Consider the following 15,185-nt stretch of genomic DNA (forward strand, 5'->3'; position numbering starts at 1 on the left):
TTCCAATTAGTGGATTTAGCTATTTCAGTCACACCCATTGCTGACAGGTGTATAAAATCGAGCACACAGCCATACAATCTCCATAGACAAACATGGGCAGTAGAATGACCTCACTGAAGAGCTCAGTGACTTTCAACGTGGCACCATCATAGAATGCCACTTATACAACAAGTCAGTTTGTCCAATTTCTGCCCCTGCCCCAGTCAACTGTAAGTCAAATCAAACCAAACTGTATTTGTCACATACACCGAATAGAACAAGTGTAGACCTTACAGTGCAAGTGTAGACCCAACAGTGCAGTTCAAGAAGAGTTAAGAAAATATTTACCAAATAAACTAAATGATACGGAGACATGTGTTTTTTGGATTCCAACCAAATGTAAATCAAAACTAGAGTTTTCCCAGGAGGTAGTAATAGCTAGTGATAGTGATGCACAAGATAGGCCTATTTGTAACATCAGCATCTACTGACAGCATTTACCTGCCAGATTCAGAAGCTCAAAAACCCCATTAGACTTTTGTCTAAAGTTTAGAAAGAAACTAAAACTAAACATATACTTGGTTTCATTTTTGTTTTTTCACTCAAAGACAATCGTTTCAATATTGATTACTTTTTTATTTCAGTTTTCTAAATTGTTTTTCAAATTTGAATTAGAATTTTAGTTTCAATTTTCCTTTACTATAATAACCTTGGAATAGTATGGCCTTATGGAAAATTAATAACACATTTCGACTGTGACCTTGACAAAGACAAGATCTCTATTCCCATAGAATACATGATGACTCACCTGTATGAATGAAGATGTGTTTCTTCATGTCAGACTTCTGGTGAAATTAGATTAGCAGGTGCGCAAGAGCGCTTGAACACTTTCCAACACACCTTACGTACACACCTTATCTGTACGCTCCTGAAACACGAGAACATAGCATACTATATTGGCTTCATATTTTGTGGGACATTTTATTTATTGGGTTATCACATTCAAAAAGGATGGATTGTTTTTATATAGTTTCTTTACAGAATTGTAGGGTGGGTGGACAGAACCAGGTGGCATGAAAGTAGTTGTCTAGAGTGTCGTTTAATTATTTAATATTTTAATGAAATATTTTGTATCTGTAATAATTGTTATATAGCTTAATCTGTAATTAACAAACAGTGTTAAGATACAGGAGGTTCCCTGGTGCCGTTTCATTTTGGGGTTGTGATCCACCCAGATCTTTCCTGTTTCAGCTAACTTCACTTCTTTGTCGACAGTCAGGATGTAGGACTTGGGGTGACCCTCAGCATACTTTGCCAGGAGGTTGTCCAGCCCATGAAGTGGGGAATCCTCGGGGCAGCTATGTGTATTGTCACTTTCCAGTAACATAGATGCTCTTAGGGAGAAGGCTCTTCTTAAAGGTGCCTTCCAGGATGAGTATGGAGTGGCCCTTCAGGAGTTGAAACCACTCGAGGAGGTCAATGAGAGCCATCTTCTCCGAGAGAGAGAGAGATTTGACAGTGCTGAAAGAAATGTGGTTGTCAGTATTAAGAGTTTGCTGGGAACACTGCTTTGAGCCTCATAATTGTTTATTTTTAATTCATTTTTACGCTGGTGCTCGAACTGATTCTAATATCAATGTGTCTTATAATCCCATGTGGGATGGCTACATGGCACTACAATAAAATACACTATATACAAAAGTATGTGGACACCCCTTCAAATTAGTGGATTCAGCTATTTCATTCACACCCGTTGCTGACGGGTGTATAACATAGAGAAAACAGCCATGCAACCTCCATAGACAAACACTGGCAATAGAATGGCCTTACTGGAAAGCTCAGTGACTTTCAATGTGGCACTGTCACAGGATGCCACCTTTACAGCAAGTCATTTTTGTCACATTTCTGACCTGCTAGAGCTTCCCCGGTCAACTGCAAGTGCTGTTATTGTGAAGTGGAAACGTCTAGGAGCAACAATTGCTCAGTCGCAAAGTGGTAGGCCACACAAGCTTACAAAACAGAACCGCAAAGTGCTGAAGCATGTAAAAATCATCTGTCCCCGGTTGCAACACTCACTACAGAGTTCCAAACTACCTCCTGGAAGCCACGTCAGCACAATAACTGTTCGTCAGGAGCTTCATGAAATGCGTTTCCATGGCCGGTCTTTCCACTAGACGTTAGAACATTGCTGCGGAGACTTGTTTCCATTCAGCAACAAGAGCATTAGTGAGGTCGGGTATTGATGCTGGGCGATTAGTTTTAGCTCGCATTTGGAGTTCCAATTCATCCCAAAGCTGTTCGATGTGGTTGAGGTCAGGGCTCTGTGCAGGCCAGTCAAGTTCTTCCACACTGATCTCGACAAACCATTTCTGTATGGACCTCACTTCGTGCACAGAGGCATTGTCATGCTGAAACAGGAAAGGGCCTTACCCAAACTGTCACCAAAAAGTTGGAATCAAAGTATCGTCTCAAATGTCATTGATTGCTGTAGCGTAACGATTTCCTTCAGTGGAACTAAGGGGCCTAACCCGAACCATGAAAAGCAGCACCAGACCATTATTCCTCCTCCACCAAACTTTACAGTTGGCATTAAGCTTTGGGGAAGGTAGCGTTTTCCTGACATCTGCCAAATCCAGATTTGTCCATAGGACTGCCAGATGGTGAAGTGTGATTCATCACTCCAGAGAACGTGTCCAATGGCGTCGAGATTTACACCACTATGGCAGACGCTTGGAATTGCGCTTGGTGGTCTTAGGCTTGTGTGCGGCTGCTTGGCCATGGAATCCCATTTCATGAAGCTCCTCACGAACAGTTCCTTTGCCGACATTGCTTCCAAAGGAAGATGGGAACTCAGTAGTTCCGTTGTCGCTCCTAGACGTTTTAACATGGAAGACACATGTTAAAAAACTCAGTCGCCTCCAAGCAACACAATGCTGCATCAGAGGGAACCAGTTTCAGCCAGTGTGCGCTGCACGGCACAAAATAGGCTCTCGGATTGATATCCTGCACTCTCTTTTAACCTCTTACATCTAGATGTGCCGCTAGCGGAATGCCTCGCCAATATCCAATGATACAGCGTGGCACGAATTACAAACACCTCAGAAATCCAAAAACTTCAATTTTTCAAACATATGACTATTTTACACCATTTTAAAGACAAGACTCTCCTTTATCTAACCACATTGTCCGATTTCAAAAAGGCTTTACAACGAAAGCAAAACATTAGATTATGTCAGGAGAGTACCCAGCCAGAAATAATCACACACCCATTTTTCAAGCTAGCATATATGTCACAAAAACCAAAACCACAGCTAAATGCAGCACTAACCTTTGATGATCTTCATCAGATGACACTCCTAGGACATTATGTTATACAATAGATGCATGTTTTGTTCAATCAAGTTCATATTTACATCAAAAACCAGCTTTTTACATTAGCATGTGACGTTCAGAACTAGCATACACACCGAAAACTTCCGGTGAATTTACTAAATTACTCACGATAAACGTTCACAAAAAACATAACAATTATTTTAAGAATTATAGATACAGAACTCCTTTATGCAATCGCGGTGTCCGATTTTAAAATAGCTTTTCGGTGAAAGCACATTTTGCAATATTCTGAGTAGATAGCCCGGCCATCATGGCTAGCTATTTTGACACCCACCAAGTTTGGCACTCACCAAACTCAGATTTACTATAAGAAAAATTGGATTACCTTTGCTGTTCTTCGTCAGAATTCACTCCCAGGATTCTACTTCAACACCCAATGTTGTTTTGGATCCAAATAATCCATAGTTATATCCAAATAGCTGCGTTTTGTTCTTGCATTCAAGACAATATACGAAGGGTGACGCGCCGGCGCGTATCGTGACAAAACATTTCCAAATATTCCATTACCGTAGTTCGAAGCATGTCAAATGCTGTTTAAAATACATTTTTATGCGATTTTTCTCGTAAAATAGCGATAATATTCCGACCGGGAGACCTTGTTTTCGTTCAAACACTGAAAATAGAAAATGGAGTCTTCACATGCACGTACGCACCCGTGTCATTGTTCTCAGAACGACCACTTTCCAAAAGCCCTACTGTTTTTCGCCCAGGGACTGCAGAGTCATCATTCCCCATTCTGGCGCCTTCTGAGAGCCTAAGGGAGCCTTAGAAAATGTCACGTTACAGCAGAGATCCTCTATTTTCCATAAAGAGGCTATAGAAGGACAAGAAATGGTCAGAGAGGGCACTTCCTGTATAGAATCTTCTCAGGTTTTGGCCTGCCATATGAGTTCTGTTATACCTACAGACACCATTCAAACAGTTTTAGAAACTTTAGGGTGTTTTCTATCCACATCTACTAATTATATGCATATTCTAGTTTCTGGGCAGGAGTAATAACCAGATTAAATCGGGTACGTTTTTTATCCGGCCGTGAAAATACTGCCACCTATCCCAAACAGGTTCATCTCTGCTGTGCCTCCTCTGCATATTCGCCCCGTTGTCATACCCCTGCCCTCTCATGTCCATGATGGCAATGCCATGCTTCTGTAGTTTTGAGATGAGCAACTCGGTCATGCCCACCCCCGTTGCGTCAAGCAGCTCACTAAACTCCAGGAAGTGCTCTCTCGTGTGCACTGACCCATCGTGCGCACTGACCCGTATTGCTCGCCTGAGGTAGAGTAATTTATGATAAGCTGTAGACCACACTGTCTACCAAGAGTGTACTCATCCATATTATTCGTAGGTGTCTATTTACCACCACAGACAGAGGCTGGCACTAAGACCACACTCAACCAACTCAATAAGGCCTTAAGAAAACAAGAAAATGCTCACCCAGAAGCGGCGCTCCTAGTGGCCAGGGACTTTAATGCAGGCAAACTTAAATCAGTTTTACCAAATTGTTACCAGCATGTCACATGTGCAACCAGAGGAAAACATTTTTACTCCACATACAGAGATGCATACAAAGCTCTCCCCCGCCCTCCACTTGTCAAATCTGACCATAATTCTTTCCTCCTGATTCCTGCTTACAAGCAAAAACTAAAGCAGGAAGTACCAGTGACTCGCTGAATACGGAAGTGATCAGATGGCGTGGATACTACGCTACAGGACTGTTTTGCTAGCACAGACAGCTGCACCATCGAGAGCATCCTGACCGGTTGAGGGTAGAGCGTACCGCCCAGTACATCACTGGGGTCAAGCTTCCTGCAATCCAGGACCTACATTGTCATGTTTTGACAATACATATGTTGTGCTATATGTGAAATATAAACCGTTTTTTAATAACATTTCTATTCTTGTGTCTGGACCTGATTACTGTAATAAATAGGCTACTACAAATATACAGTTGATGTCGGAAGTTTACATACACCTTAGTCAAATACATTTAAACTCCGTTTTTCACAATTCCTGACAAAAACCTTAAAAATGCTATAACTTCAATTTCTCAAACATATGACTATTTTACACCATTTGAAAGATAAGACTCTCGTTAATCCAACCACATTGCCCGATTTCAAAAAGGCTTTACAGCGAAAGCAAAACATTAGATTATGTTAGGAGAGTACCCAGCCAGAAATAATCACTCAGCCATTTTTCAAGCTAGCATATATGTCACAAAAACCAAAACCACAGCTAAATGCAGCACTAACGTTTGATGATCTTCATCAGATGACACTCCTAGGACATTATGTTATACAATACATGCATGTTTTGTTCAATCAAGTTCATATTTATATCAAAAACCAGCTTTTTACATTAGCATGTGACGTTCAGAACTAGCATACACACCGAAAACTTCCGGTGAATTTACTAAATTACTCTTGATAAACGTTTACAAAATACATAACAATTATTTAAAGAATTATAGATACAGAACTCCTTTATGCAATCGCGGTGTCAGATTTTAAAATAGCTTTTCGGCAAAAGCACATTTTGCAAAATTCTGAGTAGATAGCTCGGCCATTAAGGCTAGCTAAACAGACACTCGCCAACATCGAGGCTCAGTAAACTCAGAATTACTAGTAGAAAAATTGGATTACCTTTGCTGTTCTTCGTCAGAATGCACTCCCAGGACTTCTACTTGAACCACAAAGTTGTTTTGTTTCAAAATAATCCATAGTTATGTTCAAATATCCTCCTTTTTGTTAATGCGTTCAGGTCCCTATCCAAAGGGTGATGCGCGGACGCATGTCGTGACAAAACATTTCAAAATATTCCATTACCGTACTTAGAAGCATGTCAAACGCTGTTTAAAATAAATTGTTATGCTATTTTTCTCGTAAAATAGCGATAATATTCCAACCGGGCGACGTTGTTTTCGTTCAAAGGCTGAAAGAAAAACATGGCCACTTCTCGGGGCCGCGCATGTCCTGTCTCTGAGCCACCAGCCTGACCACTCACAAACAGCGCTCCTGTACCTAGCCCAGAGACAGCAGAGATATCATTCCACTTTCTGGCGCCTTCAGAGAGCCTATGGGAGCCTTAGAAATTGTCACGTTACAGCAGAGATGCTGTATTTTCGACAGAGATGCCACAGAAGCACAAGAAATGGTCAGAGAGGACTCTTCCTGTATGGAATCTTCTCAGGTTTTGGCCTGCCATATGAGTTCTGTTATACTCACAGACACCATTCAAACAGTTTTATCAACTTTAGAGTGTTTTCTATCCAAATCGACCAATTATATGCATATTCTCGTTTCTGGAAAAGAGTAGTAACCAGTTTAAATCGGGTAGGTTTTTTATCCGGCCATGAAAATACTGCCCCCTAGCCCTAAGAAGTTAATAATCTGAGTAAAAATCCCCTGTTTTAGGTCAGTTAGCATCACCACTGTATTTTAAGAATGTGAAATGTCAGAATAATAGTAGAGAGAATTATTTATTTCCATTTTTATTTCTTTCATCACATTCCCCGTGGGTCAGAAGTTTACATACAGTCAATTAGTATTTGCTAGCATTGCCTTTAAATTGTTTAACTTGGGTCAAATGTTTTGGGTAGCCTTCCACAAGCTTCCCACAATAAGTTGGGTGAATTTGGCCCATTCCTCCTGACAGAGCTGGTGTAACTGCGTCAGGTTTGTAGGCCTCCTTGCTCGCACACGCTTTTTCAGTTCTGCCCACAAATCTTCTATAGGATTGAGGTCAGGGCTTTGAGATGGCCACTCCAATACCTTGACTTTGTTGTCCTTAAGCCATTTTGCCACAACTTTGGAAGTATGCTTGGGGTCATTGTCCATTTGGAAGACCCATTTGCGACCAAGCTTTAACTTCCTGACTGATGTCTTGAGATGTTGCTTCAATATATCCACATCATTTTCCTGCCTCATGATGCCATCTATATTGTGAAGTGCACCAGTCCCTCCTGCAGCAAAGCACCCCCACCCCTGTGCTTTACGGTTGGGATGGTGTTCTTCAGCTTGCAAGCATCCCCCATTTTCCTCCAAACATAATGATGGTCATTATGGCCAAACAGTTCTATTTTTCTTTCATCAGACCAGAGGACATTTCTCCAAAAGTATGACCTTTGTCCCCATGTGCAGTTGCAAACCGTAGTCTGGCTTTTCAGCCAACCTCATATTCAATTTGCGCATATATGTACATCATTTTTTTCAGCAGATTTTGTGTGTTTTTGTGCATTTTTGTGTTGTTCAATTCGTTCGAAAAGACACGAAGTCATGTGGTACTTAATTAGTGCGTTATGACACGAATTTAACCAGTAGGCGACACACAAGCCTTTCCTACAACCATAGACGCAATAGCCTGTATTTCATATTTTTTTAATGTTATGAATATGTAGATATTTTGGCTTTATTTAATTCCTATTAGAACATTGTGGATGTATGCCTATATGTACTGTTTTCGATTTTTCTGAACAGACATTTCAGTATAGAATGAATGTAAGCAATGCATGATGGCTAATGGTGTTTTATTCTGTTGTAGTTCCATGTATTTCTTTCAAAAAACAAACGTGAAAACCAGAATGTATATTGACCAGAATGTAACTGAAAATACAATAGCAACCTTGCCATTGTCCATCAATATCAAAACTTTCTTTTTCTTCGTATAACATTTGGGGAAACGTGTGCAGTCATTGTAGTCTTAAATTTTGTTGGCCAACCAAAATTACCAAAACGTTAACCCGTAATAAGGCTAGGGTGGAATTGTACTATGAGCTGGCTGAGTGTAAATACATGGCTCTGAGTGTAAGCACCTTTTCACTAGAAACTTTGTGTTCAAATTACCGTCAGTGCGAAATAGCTAGAAAGCTTTCGTATTTCCACTTGGCTGCACCTACGGTTATGAGAACGATAAATCAAGTGCAATACCTGCGTCGACCTGTAACGAGCAGCAAAACACCGGAAAGTTACCGCAAAGTCTACCGGAAAGTTACAAGAAGAACAAGAATGGTTACCTCATCCGGTCATGTGACATTTGTTGTTTATAGATTTTTTGCCCACACAAGATGTCTAGACCCTGCACAGTTAACAGGTAGGTCGTCAGTTCTTCCCTTGTTGTGCGAAATACAGCATGCAGACACATTTGTTTTGTGTTTTCGTTAAAGTGTTTGGTTTAAAAAATGTGTTAACCTGTTGGCTATAGCCGTTCCGCTAGCGTAACGCCTAGCCAACATCCAATGGAACAGCAGGGCGCGAAATACAAAACATAAAAAATCGAATAATGTCAATTTCTCAAACATACGGCTATTTTACACCATTTTAAAGATACACTTCTCCTTAATGTAACCACATTGTCCGATTTTAAAAAGGCTTTACAGCGAAAGCAAAACATTAGGTTATGTTAGGAGAGTACATAGACAAAAATAACCACACAGCCATTTTCCAAGCAAGTATATGTGTCACAAAAACCCAAAACACAGCTAAATGAAGCACTAACCTTTGACGATCTTCTTCAGATGACACTCCTAGGACATTATGTTACACAATAGATGAATGTTTTGTTCGATAAAGTTCATATTTATATCCAAAAACAGCATTTTACACTGGCGCGTGATGTTCAGAAAATATATTCCCACCAAAACTGCCGGTGAATGAGCACATCAATTTACAAAAATACTCATCATAAACGTTGACAAAATAAATAACAATTATTTAAAGAATTATAGATATACTTCTCCTTTATGCAACCGCTGTGTCAGATATCTGAGTACATAGCTTGCCATCACTGCAAGCTATACAGACACCCGTGGTCAACTAATCTCAGAATTAGTATTATAAATATTCTCTTACCTTTGCTGATCTTCGTCAGAATGCACTCCCAGGACTGCTACTTCCACAATAAATTATATTTTTGTTCGAAATAATCTATATTTATGTCCAAATACCTCCGTTTTGTTCGTGCGTTCAGATCACTATCCAAAGGCATAATGCGCGAGTGCAGTACCAGAGACGAAAAGACAAAATGTTCCATTACCGTTCGAAGAAGCATGTCAAACGTTGTTTGCAATCAATCTTTAGGGTGTTTTTTACATAAAATTGTGATAATATTCCAACCGGACAATACCGTATTCTTTCTAGAAGAAAAGGAAGGAACAAGGCGCTCGCGGGATCGCGCATACCCAAACCCTTTGTCCATAGGCAGTCCACTGATTGACTGAGCTACTATTATCTGCCCAGTAACAGGAGAAGGCTGAAAGAACTTTCTGAAGGCTGTTGACAGCCAATGGAAGCCTTAGGAAGTGCAACGTGACCCCACAGACACTAGTTTCGATAAGGATTCAAAAGAAGAACTACAATTCTCAGATTTTCCACTTCCTGGTTGGATTTTTCTCAGGTTTTTGCCTGCCATATGAGTTCTGTTATACTCACAGACATCATTCAAACAGTTTTAGAAACTTCAGAGTGTTTTCTATCCAAATTTCTATACTAATAATATGCATATTCTAGTTTCTGGGGCAGAGTAGTATGCCGTTTAATTTGGGTACGTTTTTCATCCGGCCGTGAAAATACTGCCCCCTACGCAAGAGAGGTTAACCAATAAAGCAAGTAGCTCCTAGACTTAACCCATATGCATGTATGTCTACAGTGGAACCTAGTCTCTCTCTCTCTTTAGCTCCGCTTCCTCTGTTATGGTGTTTTCAAGCTCACCCATTATGCAGCTGGACCTTACTTCTTGTGAGAATTATGCACCCACAGAAGAGAGACGTGATGATCCTTACCACTGTAGGTGCTGCAAGGAGCACTGTATGTGTGAACCAGACCAAATCTATCCCAACACCCCCTCCTGGTGTATCTGGAAGTTCACTCAATCTCCGGTTACAACCGGTGCCCGGTTACATGACCAGGTCTGATGCACCCCTTTAAATGGCCAATCTGCAGTTGCTACATCCACTTTTGGATTCTTGAAGAATATAGTTTATAAATGCCTCATGAACATAGTTCAACTGCCGTACCCTATCAGAACCCAAAATATAAGCTTTTTCTACTCCAATGTTTGTAAACATTGGAAAGTAAATGTAAACAAACACTCTATAGCATGTGTCAAACTCATTCCACGGGTGAGCCGAGTGTCTGTGGGTTTTTGCTCCTCCCTTGTACATGATTGATGAATTAAGGTCACTAATTACTAAGGAACTCCCCTCGCGTGGTTGTCTAGGTCTTAATTGAAAGGGAATAACTAAAACCAGCATACACTAGGCTCTCCATGGATTGAGATTGACACCACTGGACTATAGCCTGGAAACATGGTTTAAACTATGGTTACATTTCTCCATCCCCATCCCTCTGCTTTTTACAGAACCATTGGCGGGGAGAACAATTTATTGTTTCACCTGGTGATTGCCGATTTAAACCTTTTAAAACTGTAATGTGCTCCTGTGCTTGTGTGTGTGCTTATTAGTTTAGTTAATAAATAACAAAAGGTTATCCTTGTCTTCAAGTAATCATTTGCATCATGATGGAGCTACATCAGTACATTAGTCATGGGCTTTTAAGTCAATCAAATGTATTTATAAAGCCCTTCTTACATCAGCTGATGTCACAAAGTGCTGTACAGAAACCCAGCCTAAAACCCCAAACAGCAAGCAATCCAGGTGTAGAAGCACGGTGGCTAGGAAAAACTCCCTAGAAAGGCCAGAACCTAGGAAGAAACCTAGAGAGGAACCAGGCTATGAGGGGTGGCCAGTCCTCTTCTGGCTGTGCCGGGTGGAGATTATAACAGAACATGGCCAAGATGTTCAAATGTTCATAGATGACCAGCAGGGTCAAATAATAATAATCACAGTGGTTGTCGAGGGTGCAACAGGTCAGCACCTCAGGAGTAAATGTCAGTTGGCTTTTCATAGGCAATCATTCAGAGTATCTCTACCGCTGCTGCTGTCTCTAGAGAGTTGAAAACAGCAGGTCTGGGACAGGTAGCACGTCCGGTGAACAGGTCAGGGTTCCATAGCCGCAGGCAGAACAGTTGAAACTGGAGCAGCAGCAAGGCCAGGTGGACTGGGGACATCAAGGAGTCATCAGGCCAGGTAGTCCTGAGGCATGGTCCGAGGGCTCAGGTCCTCCGAGAGAAAGAAAGAAAGAGACAAAGAAAGAGGGAAAAGAGAGAAAGAGAATTAGCGAAAGCATACTTAAATTTACACAGGACACCGGATAAGACACGAGAAATACTCCAAATATAACAGACTGACACTAGCCCCCCGACACATAAACTACTGCTGCATAAATACTGGAGGCTGAGACAGGAGGGGACGGGAGACACTGTGGCCCCGTCCGACAATACCCCCGGACAGGGCCAAACAGGCAGGATATAACCCCACCCACTTTGCCAAAGCACAGCCCCCAAACCACTAGAGGGAAACCTTCAACCACCAACTTACCATCCTGAGACAAGGCCGAGTATAGCCCACAAAGTTCTCCGCCACGGCACAACCCAAGGGGTCAACCTATTGTAATGAGAAAATAATCATCAAATCATCAAAGAAAAGTCAACAATTCCTTATGTATGTATGAGATGCACAAATGCTTAACTAGTTCTGAGTACTTTGACCAGTTACTACTTTTACTCTCACTCAAGTAGTTTTCGAGAGGGCTACTTTACTTGTACTTCAGTACAAGAACTGACTCTCCCATCTGCTGCAGATGAAACAGTTTAGTTGAAAAATAATGTTGCCTAGTATCTACTGGCACACTGTCACGTCCTGACCATAGTAAGATGTTATTTTCTATGGTAGAGTAGGTCAGGGCGTGACAGGGGGTGTTTTTCTATGTTTTGTATTTCTATGTTCATGTTCTAGTTTTGTATTTCTATGTTGGTTTTGTTTGGGATGATCTCCAATTAGAGGCAGCTGGTCCTCGTTGTCTCTAATTGGAGATGATACTTAACTTCTTTGGGATAGGGGGCAGTCTTTTCACGGCCGGATAAAAAACGTACCCAATTTAATCTGGTTACTACTCCTGCCCAGAAACTAGAATATGCATATAATTAGTAGATTTGGATAGAAAACACTCTAAAGTTTCTACAACTGTTTGAATGGTGTCTGTGAGTATAGCAGAACTCATATGGCAGGCAAAAACCTGAGAAGATTTCATGCAGGAAGTGCCCTGTCTGACAATTTGTTGTCCTTCTGTTGTATCTCTATCGAAATTACAGCATATGTGCTGTTATGTGACACTTTTTAAGGCTTCCATTGGCTCTCTAAAGCCGCCAGAAAGTGGAATGGGGTGTCTGCTGTCTCTGGGCAAAGTATAGGAGCAGAGTTTGTAAGTGGTCAGCCTGGGGACAGTGAGACTGGAGATGTGCGGTCACGAGAACTCGCCATTTTTTTCTTTCTCTCTATGAATGAATACAACGTTGCCCGGTTGGAATATTATCGCTATTTTACGAGAAAAATAGCATAAAAATTGATTTTAAACAGCGTTTGACATGCTTCTAAGTACGGTAATGGAATATTTTGAAATCTTTTGTCACGAAATGCGCTCGTGCGTTACCCTTCGTATAGTGACCTGAACACACGAACAAAACGGAGGTATATGGATATAACTATGGATTATTTGGAACCAAAACAACATTTGTTGTTGAAGTAGAAGTCCTGGGAGTGCATTTTGCCGAAGAACAGCAAAGGTAATCCAATTTTTCTACTAGTAATTCTGAGTTTGGTGAGGGCCAAACTTGGTGGGTGATATAAATTGACATGCAGCATGTTAAGTGCATAGAGGCAGACTGTCTATCTGCTTGGTCTCTAGGCTAGTTGTCCACGAAAAATATTTAATGAAGGTGAAAGTTTTCATTAGCATAACTGCTTTTTTTGAATAGGCAGTGAGAATACATTTTCATCATTGTTGCTTATCAGGAATATGATGTGCTGAGGACCATGGCAATAGAGATGCGGTTATAAGGCCATGTGGGTAATGGGTATAAGGGTTGAAAGGCCACATATAGACTGTTGAATGGCTATTTTTGAACTTCTAGAAGTGTCAATATCGATGTAATAACGTTTATATAAGCATTTCTATACATACATTTGTTTTCTGCCATGAATTTTTATACACTCCTAGGAAACCTTTGTAAGAGGTCAGGTCTGGTCATAGAATCCCCAAAAATATGTTTTTGTTGTTTTTTGTAGCTCAGTCTTATGGCTTGGCACAAATAATCATTTTCATGAATTATGCAATCCCATACCCCTGATGGCCATGGGGTGCTCAGTAGCACCACCAACAGACTCCGACCGCACCTAAACAAAACAAAACAACCCCCCCCTCCAAAAAAAAGGGAGGGTAGGGTGGGTAACTACTGTCTATGGCGGCTCTGGTGCAGTACACATAAACTTCTTATCCCGCGGATCCTCCAACAGAGGTGGCTCTGGTTCGGGGCGTAACCCTCACTCTGCCCGCTGATCCCTCTGCTTCTGTGCCACTGGACCGTGGATCATCGCCGGAGGTTCCGTCTCAGGAGGTTCCGGGCTGCAGGCCGTATCAGGAGGTTCCGGGCTGCAGGCCGTCTCATGAGGTTCCGGACTGTAAAACGTCGCTGGAAGCTCTGGACTGGGAACTATCGCCGGAAGCTCTGGACTGGGAACTGTCGCCGGAAGCTCTGGACTGGGAACTGTTGCCGAAAGCTCCGGACCGGGAACTGTCGCCGAAAGCTCTGGACCGGGAACTGTCGCCGGAAGCTCTGGACCGGGAACTGTCGCCGGAAGCTCTGGACTGGGAACTGTCGCCGGAAGCTCTGGACTGGGAACTGTTGCCGGAAGCTCTGGACTGGGAACTGTCGCCGGAAGCTCTGGACTGGGAACTGTCGCCGGAAGCTCTGGACTGGGAACTGTCGCCGGAAGCTCTGGACTGGGAATGCGCACTGGAGGCCTGATGAGTGGGGCTGGCACAGGTGGCGTCAGACTGGGCGAGTGCAAGGAGGAGGCACAGGACATACTGGGCTGTGGAGGCGCACTGGAGGCCTGATGCTTGGGACCGGTACAGGTGGCACCGGGCTGATGACACGCACCTCAGGGCGAGTGCGGAGAGGAGGCACAGGACATACTGGACTGAGGAGGCGCACTGGAGGCTTGATGCGTGGGACCGGTACAGGTGGCACCGGGCTGATGACACGCACCTGAGGGCGAGTGTGGGGAGGTAGCACAGGACACACCGGACTGATGTCACGCTCCTCAGCACGCCCGCTCCTCAACGCTCTCCACGCCAGCACCACTCTCCGGAATCTTGCGTCGAGCTCCTCACTAGACTCCCTGACTGGCTCTGGTTCACCCATCGGCTCTCCACGGTAAGCATGGGAAGTTCGCTCAGGTCTCCACCCTGACTCTACCAATCTCCCCGTGTGCCCCCCTACATTTTTTGCGGGGGCTGCCTCTCGCACTTGCCTCGTGGTTGATATAGTGCCTCATAATATCGCCACTCCGCCTTTGCTGCCTCAATCTCCTCCTTAGGACGGCGATAATCCCCAGCCGGACTCCAGGGTCCTTTCCCGTCCAGTATCTCCTCCCAGGTCCATTCCTGTCTCTCCTGGGCAGGTTGCTTGGTCCATTGGTGGTGGGAGATTCTGTCACGGTTGTCAAGGAGAGGAGCGGACCAAAGTGCAGCGTGGGTGTCGTTCCACATTATATTTATACTGTGAAACTATGCAATACATAAATAAACTGAATGACAAAAAAACAACAAACCGTGACGCTGAGGTGAAACATACACTACTCAAAATTAATCTGACACAAATCCAGGTGGAAAAAAACCCTACTTAAAACCACGTTTAAA

The sequence above is a fragment of the Salmo salar genome, chromosome ssa02 (genome assembly GCF_905237065.1).
Source record: "Salmo salar chromosome ssa02, Ssal_v3.1, whole genome shotgun sequence".
Classification (NCBI taxonomy): domain Eukaryota; kingdom Metazoa; phylum Chordata; class Actinopteri; order Salmoniformes; family Salmonidae; genus Salmo; species Salmo salar.